Source organism: Nerophis lumbriciformis, linkage group LG08 (assembly GCF_033978685.3).
Source record: "Nerophis lumbriciformis linkage group LG08, RoL_Nlum_v2.1, whole genome shotgun sequence".
Classification (NCBI taxonomy): Eukaryota; Metazoa; Chordata; class Actinopteri; order Syngnathiformes; family Syngnathidae; genus Nerophis; species Nerophis lumbriciformis.
This window is the reverse complement of record NC_084555.2, coordinates 12,124,093-12,134,208: the sequence shown is the minus strand read 5'-3', so window position 1 is coordinate 12,134,208 and position 10,116 is coordinate 12,124,093.

The window sequence follows — 10,116 nt, the reverse complement described above, 5'->3', positions numbered from 1 at the left end:
TACTAAAATGTTTTGGCAATATTATAATAATTATCTGAATTTTACTTGGCAAAATTATGACAAAAGTCATAATTTTACTCCAAAAATGTCACTATTTTACAAGAACAACAAAAAAAATTGGAAATATTGTGATAAAAGTCAGAATTTTATATAACAAATGTCACAATTTTGCATTAAAAATGTATAATTTTACATAAAAAAGTTATAATTTCACGACAAAATATTGCAATATTACAGAAACAGCAACAATATGAGAAAGTGTTCCCAATTTTATAAGAAAAAAGTCCACACATTGTAAGAAAGACTGCTGTTAGTACATTTTTTTTTGTAATTGGTTTTTAATCTTCATTATTTACTTCAAGTTATTACAGTACCGGTATGTCTCTCTCTCTCTCTCTCTCTCTCTCTCTCTCTCTCTCTCTCTCTCTCTCTCTCTCTCTCTATATATATATATATATATATATATATATATATATATTTAAATTAATTTCGGCCAAAGGGGGCACATTTCAATTTCTTACACACACACTTGTTATTACATATGTTGGACAGAGGGGGAGCACTTCAAATTTTTACACATACTTGTTATTTCATATATTTACCAGAGGGGGAGCACTTTTAAAACCGACACACACATTTTTTTATTTTTAATGTATTTATTATTTTTATTTTTATTATTTACTTATTTTTATTTTATTTTATTTTTTAAATTTTATTTTTTATTTTATTTTATTTTTTTATTTTTTATTTTTTTTAATCTTATTATTTATTTGTGTGTGGCGTCGCGCGGGTCTCACTTCCTGTTGGATGGGGTCCGTGCCCGTGTGGCCCGACCTTGCGCTGTGGGGTCTCTGTTGGTGACTTGGTGTGGTGGCGGCGCAGCCCCCGTGTCTGGTCTGGATGCTGTGTCTCGGTTGTTTGGGCGGTGGTGTGTTTGTGCGGGTTTGGGTTGGGGTGGGGGGCCTTTTGGTTGGGGGGGTTGTTGGTGTCTCTTGTTTGCGTGTTGGCGTTCGGGCTGACCGGCGGGCTGGCGCCGGCTGGTCTCCGTGGCCCTGGTGGCGTGTGGTCGCTGGTCGCAGTTTTTTTTTGATCGCTTTGATTTGATTGGCTGGTGCTGGCTGTCTGGGGTTATTGCGGCTGCTGTTTCTGTTGCCGTTTGTTTGTGGTGTGGGCGCCCGTGGCTGCTGGGTCTGGTGCAGGGGTGTGGCTGATGTTGTGACTGATGGCAGCGCACGCGCGTGATGGCTGTCGGGGCTGACGAACTGTGTATATGTATGTATATGTGTGTGTATGTATGTATGTTTATATATGTGTATGTGTACATATGTGTATGTATATGTATATATGTGTATGTGTGGGTATGTATACGTGTATGTGTATGTATATATGTATGTATGTATGTATATTTCTGGGGGTACGCTCTGGGCCTGCCTGTCAGACGGGGGTCGACGCCTCAGGCTACTGCATCCGAACTGCGTGTCTGGAGCTCCTGGGTCCCGCTGTCCATCCCTTCCGGGTGCCCGTCTTGGTTGGGGCCTGTTGGGCCTAGTCCCTGCGTCTATTGTGGTAGCTTGGTGCTGCAAGGTATTCCGAGGTGCTGCGAGTCGGCCAGTTGCTGGGGTAGTGACCTTGTTTGTCAGCATGTCTGTGATCTTCTTTTAATTCTTTTTTTTAAATTAATTAATTAATTAATTAATTTATTTATTTATTTTTTTAATATATTTTATTAATATTATTTTTTTAATTTTCCCCTCCCTCAGGGGGGGGGCTCGGCGGGGCGGTTGCTGGTTGTTCCATCTCCATCGTTGGGGTCCCTGCGGGTGGGGTGGGTGGTTCCCGTGGCCCTGTGCCTGGGTGGTCCTGCGGCGGCCGGTTTGGGTGGGGTGGCCGGGGGCTGGCCTCGCCGCGCTCTCCGGGGGTGGGGGGTGGGCTCGTGGGGGCCCGGTTGCCGGTGGGGCGGGGGCGGTCTTCCCGTCCGGTTGCGGGGAGTCTCTGGGTCCCTCGGGCGGGGCGTCTCGCCTTTCTGCCCGTGTGGGGTGTGGTCTCTCGCTGGCTTGGGGTCTGGCTGTCCCCTGCTTTTCTCGTGCCCTGTCCTCCGCCGGGTGCGTCTGTCTGCGGCCTGCTGCTGGCCCTTGTGGGCGGTACGGTGGGTCGGGCTCTGGGGTTCCTGTCGCTGGCCGGCTTGGCTGCGTGGGGGCGGTGGTCCCTGGTTCCCTGGGCACCACGCCTCCTGTTTGTGGGTTGGGCTCTCGGGGGTGATGGGGCCGTGCTCTGGCTCCCACGCACTCTGGGAGTCGAATGTATTGTACATGCAAATTCACATATGCTCACATACGTTCATAGGTACCTACGCTCCCACATACATACACAAATACAGTACATATTTACCTACCTAATGTTCGTACATCCACACGCACATTCAATATACAAACATACACATACACATGCTGTACATATACATTCACTGTACAAACACATATACACATTCTGTACATATACATTCATTGTACAAACACATATACACATTCTGTACATATACAAGTACATATGCATACTTACACTCATGCACATAATCACGTTTCATCAAACATATATTAACGTTGTTGCCCTAGGGTAAACTGGGTGTAACACATGGCACACTGACAAAGCTTAACCTATTGTGACTATAACAATCTACAAGGTTAATGTAGGTTGCTTCTCTTTCTCCCCCTCCATTTTTCTGCATTCTTTCGTATCTCAAGTTATCATTACGTATATGTATTGTTGCATTTAAACAACTGTATTGTTGATAATAAAGGTAAATTATTGGTATTGTTCATTATCAATAGCGCTATTTCTATTGGTATTTGTATTGATCCATTTGTAGTGTAATAATGCTCATTGTTATTTCTGTATTATTTTTTATTTTTCGCTAACTGCTTATTTGCTATTACTTTTACCATCATATTTGTACATGTCATATTTGCTGATGTTGCTCTATTGTTGTTGTTGTTGTTGTTTGCTGTTGTTGTTTTTGTCTCTCTGTCTAATCCCCCTCTTGTCCCCACAATTCCCCCCTCTGTCTTCTTTTTTTTTCTCTTTCTATCCCCTCCTGCTCCGGCCCGGCTGCACTAAATGATAATATAAATACATTTAATAAAGTCAAATACAAATAAGGCAACAAGAGAAGTATCCTACACTTCTCTTTTGTAAAGTAAATCTGAACAGCCGACATGGGCATCTACATCAACTATATGATTTGCCTGAGAAGCTGGACAGGACATAAAAAAAAAAAAAAAAAAAAAAAAAAAAAAAAAAAAAAAAAATTAAAACCGACACACAGTCAATTCGAAAAATCACTCCTTTTTGGGACCACCTTAATTGTAATAGATTTCCCCACCAGGGGTGCAAATGAGACATTCTCTATTAGATGCAATGGTTTTCCGTATTGGGACCATGATTTATGTCCTAACTTGTTCACTGGTCCTCATATGGAAGGTACTTTTCCTTGTTGATGTCTCAAGAAGGGTGGAAATACAAGAACACACACACACACACACACACACACACACACACACACACACACACACACACACACACACACACACACACACACACACACACACACACACACACACACACACACACACACACCCTTTCTAAATATATAAAGAAGTGTATTTACAACATTAGTAATATATACATGCTATGCAAATATAACAAAGCTTGTTGTGAAAAATGAGTTGTAATTTTACAAGAAAAACGTAGTTTTGGCAGTATTATAATACAAGTCATAATTTTACTCAACGCAAGTTAAAATTTTACAAAAAAAACTGAACATTTGTGCAATATTATGATAAAAGTTGGAATTTTACTCAATAAAAGTCGCAATTTTACAAGAAAAAGCTTAAGATTTTGTCAATTTTATGAAAAGAGTCGTAATTGTACTCGACAAAAGTCACAATTTTACAAGACAACCTTAACATTTTGGCAGTATTATAATAATAATCGGAATTTTACTAGACAAAATTATGACAAAAGTCATAATGTTACTCCACAAATGTCACTATTTTACAAGAACAAAAAAAAAAAAAATGGCAATATTGTGATAAAAGTCAGCATTTTATATGACAAATGTTGTCATTTTGCATGAAAAAGTAATAATTTTACACGAAAAAAGTAATTTTACGAGAAAATATTGCAATATTACAGAAACAGAAAGAATATGAGAAATCGTTCCCAATTTTATAAGAAATAAGTCGACACATTGTGAGAATAAAACTGCTTTTAGTTAATATTTTTTTTGTTTTTGTAATTGGTTTTTAATCTTCATTATTTACTTCAAGTTATGACAGTATGTCTCTATGTACACATTTATTTTATTTTTTAAATTAATTTTGGCCAAAGGGGGCGCATTTCAATTTCTAACACACACTTGTTATTACATTTGTTGACCAGAGGGGGAGCACTTTTAAAACTGACACACAGTCAATTCGAAAAATCTCTCCTTTTTGGGACCACCCTAATTTTGATAGATTTCACCACCAGGGGTGAAAATTAGACATTCTCTATTACAGTGGTTCTCAACCTTTTTTCAGTGATGTACCCCCTGTGAATTTTTTTTTGATTCAAGTACCCTCTAATCAGAGTGAAGCATTTTTGGTTGAAAAAAAGAGATAAAGAATACAGCACTGTCATCAGTCTCTGATTTATTAAATTGTATAACAGTGCAAAATATACCTCATTTGTAGTGGTCATTCTTGAACTATTTGGACAAAAAATTGTTTTTTATTTATATTTATAAAGGATTTTCGAATTGTTGCTATTTTTAGAATATTTAAAAAAAATCTCACATACCACTTGGCATACCTTCAAGTACGCCCAGGCAGGGGCGCCGAAAAGGGGGGATAAAGGAGACGGATTCTAGGGGCCTATGATGGAGGGGGGCCCAGAGAGGCCCCTAATGATGATGAAATTATAATACAGAAAAAATAATGACACTGTGTTGGGGGCCCTGTAAAGATTCTTTTCATGGGGCCCAAAATCCCTAGCGGCGCCCCTGCCCCCAGGGGTACGCGTACCCCCATTTGAGAACCATTGCTCTATTAGATGCAATGGATTTCGGTATTGGGACCAAGATTTCGGTCCTAACTTGTTCACCGGTCCTCATATGGAAGGTACTTTTCCTTGTTGATGTCTTAAGAAGGGTAGAAATACAAGCACACACACACACACACACACACACACACACACACACACACACACACACACACACACACACACACACACACGCACACACACACACACACACACACACAAAAGTCAAACAAAATCAATGACGAGAGAAAAAAGCGAGAACTTTGGGAACCTTTCGTCTTTTAAAGGACAATTACGAACACTGTTTGGTTTATTCTCCAAAATAATTATCTTGTCCTTTTTTTTTTTTTTTTTTTTTTACACAACTCAAGAGCTAAGTGCCTCAGTGAGAGTTTTTTCTTGTGCTGTTTATCTAAAAGTGGGAGGTAAATAAAGATGGAACTTTGCTTAGGGATGTAAGGAAAAACATTATTAAAAGACAACCACGGTAAAACTCCCGACGGTTAGTATATTATGTAATATATATTTTGAATTAAAATGATCAAAAAATCGTGATTGATTACTGCACTTTGATAAATTCCCGGTTTACCGGCGCCAGCTTGCCAGCTTAAATGCAAACTTGAAAACTAGGGACACATGAACATCTTTCCCCATTAAGGAATGCCATACCCCAATTTAAACTTATATAAACACATAGCTGTCTGAGTAACTAAGATATCAAATTGTGCACACCGAACCTACAAGCTGTGCTTTCTTAGAATAGAATGATATATACTCAAAGGAATACGAGAGATGTTTTTATGATGCGTTCAAGGGTCGTTGAACAGAGTAGGACGTTACAACCCCCACCACAAATAATAAATAATTATAATAGATTTTATTTGTTACACACAATTCATTTGAAAAAATCTTAATGTGCTACAATGCACACCAATATTTAACACAATAAAAGCTTTGTTATGTCTTCCCAAAACGTGAAGGAAGTAGCAAGTATTTTAATCCTTAAACATAACAAAATACAAAAGAATTGTGCTGTTTTTCAATCGCACGGGAAGCCCAATGCATAACTAAGCATAGCATATTAAACATAGAACCTAGATAGTAGTACTTGGCTAGCACGTAGAACGTAAACATCCACAGTCGCGTGAAGCAAACAAAAATCCTGCGCCGACTGGGCGGCTCGACGGGTATATTGGTCGCAGGCGCATTTCCTAATTAACCAAACAGAGGCCGGTGTGCTCGCTCAGCGCTCCTAGCAACAAGAAAGGTAACCAAAAGGAGTAAAGGAGCACCGTCAATAGAAACTAAACAGAGGAGAACTATAACAAAATTAAAACAAGACATGACCTGTGGGACAAGCTTAGCCATTAAAACACATCAACGACTAAAACACTATCAGTAAAGCATAAAAAACACAATACTTGCAACATAGTGGGTTTTCTAACAGTGTCTATTCATCTATTTATTTTTTAAATTACGTGCAAAATTACGTTTGTATAGTACAGTTAGTATTTTATAGTAAGTACTTTTTGAGCACATTGTGCAATACCGCAAGGATGAAGATAACGGTGATGATTTTGGATAGATAGAAAATGTTCATATTATCGACTTAAACAAGTTCAAAAACTTATTCGGGTGTTACAATTTAGTGGTCAATTGTACGGATTATGTACTGTACTGTGCAATCTACTAATAAAAGTTTCAATCAATCACATCCCTAGTCGCGGGTCTTTCATTTTGAAGGCCATAGTTTCCAACTGATTCCCGATCTTTCGGCCAAATTTTGCCAATTAATTAGAAAACACCTTACAGTTATTATTGTGGAGGCCTGGGGCCAATAATTCAACTACGGATGTCAAAAATAACGAGTTAACACAAAATATTGCATTAATCACTCAATTTATTTTGACTCTACATGCTCCTTTGCGCAGAGATAGGCTCCAGCAACCCCCCGCGACCCCGAAAGGGACAAGTGGTGGAAAATGGATGGATGGATGGATGCTCCTTTGCCGTGGATGATTATCTGAAAGGCGTCTCGGGTTGTTACACGGTCAGTGATCAGGTCAATGCATATGTCAGTGCAAAGATGAGCGAGGAGACTCTGACTGCTGTGCTCGCTGGCAAATTTCATTTCAAAATAAACCCAGATGGGACTTTAAATAAAACTGTTACCAGGTTTTGAGCATCGCTGGGCCTGAGCTCATCTAAGATGGACTGATGCAAAGTGGAAAAGTGTTCTGTGGTCTGACGAGTCCACATTTCACATTGTTTTTGGAAACTGTGGACGTCGTGTCTTCCGGACCAAAGAGGAAAAGAACCATCCGGATTGTTATAGGTGCAAAGTTCAAAAACCAGCGTCTGTGATGGTATGAGGGTGTATTAGTGCCCAAGAAATGGGTAACTTACACATCTGTGAAGGCACCATACTTACAAACCCCGTTTCCATATGAGTTGGGAAATTGTGTTAGATGTAAATATAAACGGAATACAATGATTTGCAAATCATTTTCAACCCATATTCAGTTGAATATGCTACAAAGACAACATATTTGATGTTCAAACTGATAAACGTTTTTTTTTCTTCTGCAAATAATCATTAACTTTATAATTTGATGCCAGCAACACGTGACAAAGAAGTTGGGAAAGGTGGCAATAAATACTGATAAAGTTGAGGAATGCTCATCAAACACTTATTTGGAACATCCCACAGGTGAACAGGCAAATTGGGAACAGGTGGGTGCCATGATTGGGTATAAAAGTAGATTCCATGAAATGCTCAGTCATTCACAAACAAGGATGGGGCGAGGGTCACCACTTTGTCAACAAATGCGTGAGCAAATTGTTGAACAGTTTAAGAAAAACCTTTCTCAAGCAGCTATTGCAAGGAATTTGGGGATTTCACCATCTACGGTCCGTATTATCATCAAAGGTTTCAGAGAATCTGCAGAAATCACTGCACGTAAGCAGCTAAGCCCGTGACCTTCGATCCCTCAGGCTGTACTGCATCAACAAGCGACATCAGTGTGTAAAGGATATCACCACGTGGGCTCAGGAACACTTCAGAAACCCACTGTCAGTAACTACAGTTGGTCGCTACATCTGTAAGTGCAAGTTAAAACTCTCCTATGCAAGGCGAAAACCATTTATCAGAAACACCCAGAAACGCCGTCGGCTTCGCTGGGCCCGAGCTCATCTAAAATGGACTGATACAAAGTGGAAAAGGGTTCTGTGGTCTGACGAGTCCACATTTCCAAATTGTTTTTGGAAACTGGACGTCGTGTCCTCCGGACCAAAGAGGAAAAGAACCATCCGGATTGTTACAGGCGCAAAGTTGAAAAGCCAGCATCTGTGATGGTATGGGGGTGTATTAGTGCCCAAGACATGGGTAACTTACACATCTGTGAAGGCGCCATTAATGCTGAAAGGTACATACAGGTTTTGGAGCAACATATGTTGCCATCCAAGCAACGTTACCATGGACGCCCCTGCTTATTTCAGCAAGACAATGCCAAGCCACGTGTTACGTCAACGTGGCTTCATAGTAAAAGAGTGCGGGTACTAGACTGGCCTGCCTGTAGTCCAGACCTGTCTCCCATTGAAAATGTGTGGCGCATTATGAAGCCTAAAATACCACAACGGAGACCCCCGGACTGTTGAACAACTTAAGCTGTACATCAAGCAAGAATGGGAAAGAATTCCACCTGAGAAGCTTAAAAAATGTGTCTCCTCAGTTCCCAAACGTTTACTGAGTGTTGTTAAAAGGAAAGGCCATGTAACACAGTGGTGAACATGCCCTTTCCCAACTACTTTGGCACGTGTTGCAGCCATTAAATTCTAAGTTAATTATTATTTGCAAAAAAAAAATAAAGTTTATGAGTTTGAACATCAAATATCTTGTCTTTGTAATGCATTCAACTGAATATGGGTTGAAAAGGATTTGCAAATCATTGTATTCCGTTTATATTTACATCTAACACAATTTCCCAACTCATATGGAAACGGGGTTTGTAGTTACAGGGGCAGTATTGGTCATTTTTAAATGTTCAAGAGCATTGAAAGATTTAATGCATGATCACAGTTATGATCAGACAAAACACAGTATGGTGGTGTAACAATATCAAATACAGTTTTAAACTATGATCTACATTTGGCTCCGATTGAAATCCTTTGTTTTTCCCCTTAAAGCCCTCCTGTGTCCAGGGACTTATTCCCTCAGTCTAAAAACAATAACAAAATTGACAAAATATTTTTGATAGTTTCGATATTTGTATCAATACACCCACTATATTTACATTGCAGAACTCTTAGCTTGCATTTAGCTTATCCTCTTACGGTGTGTAGTGTGGCATGTTTAGCTATTCTTCGTCCTCCTGGGATGATTTTTGTAAGAAACGTAGTTCATTTGCCGCCATTGAGGCGATGATTGCTGACTTAGAAGTGGCTTTGCAGTGTGGAGGGACATTAGCCGCTAGCAAGAATGTTACATTTCATTGAGGAAGGGGTCATTCGCTTGTCGCTGTCAGATTTGCAGGATACATGCATTATTCATACTTGCCAATCCTCCCGAATTTTCCGGGAGACTCCCGAAATTCAGCGCCTCTCCTGAAAAACTCCCGGGACAAATATTCTCCCGAAAATCTCCCGATTTTCAGCCGGAGCTGGAGACCACGCCCCCTCCAGCTCCATGCGGACCTGAGTGAGGACAGCCTTTTTTTCATGACGGGAGGACAACAGGGTGACAAGAACTAAATCATCCAGACTAGAGATAAATAGCATTATTATGTTTATCTTACCTAAAATTAAATATATTTATTAATTAAAAAAAACCCAACTAAATACATATTTACTATATTTTGCTAAAAACATCAAAATTAATTGTATTTTTATTTGTATTTTTTCTGACTCCTTATTACATCCAGCCATAGAATTATACATTAAAATAAACATATTGGAAATAATTACTTTTAAATGATCATAATAATTCATTTAAAATGACCATATTTAATTATTGAAATAATTGCTTGTTTATCAACAACTTTA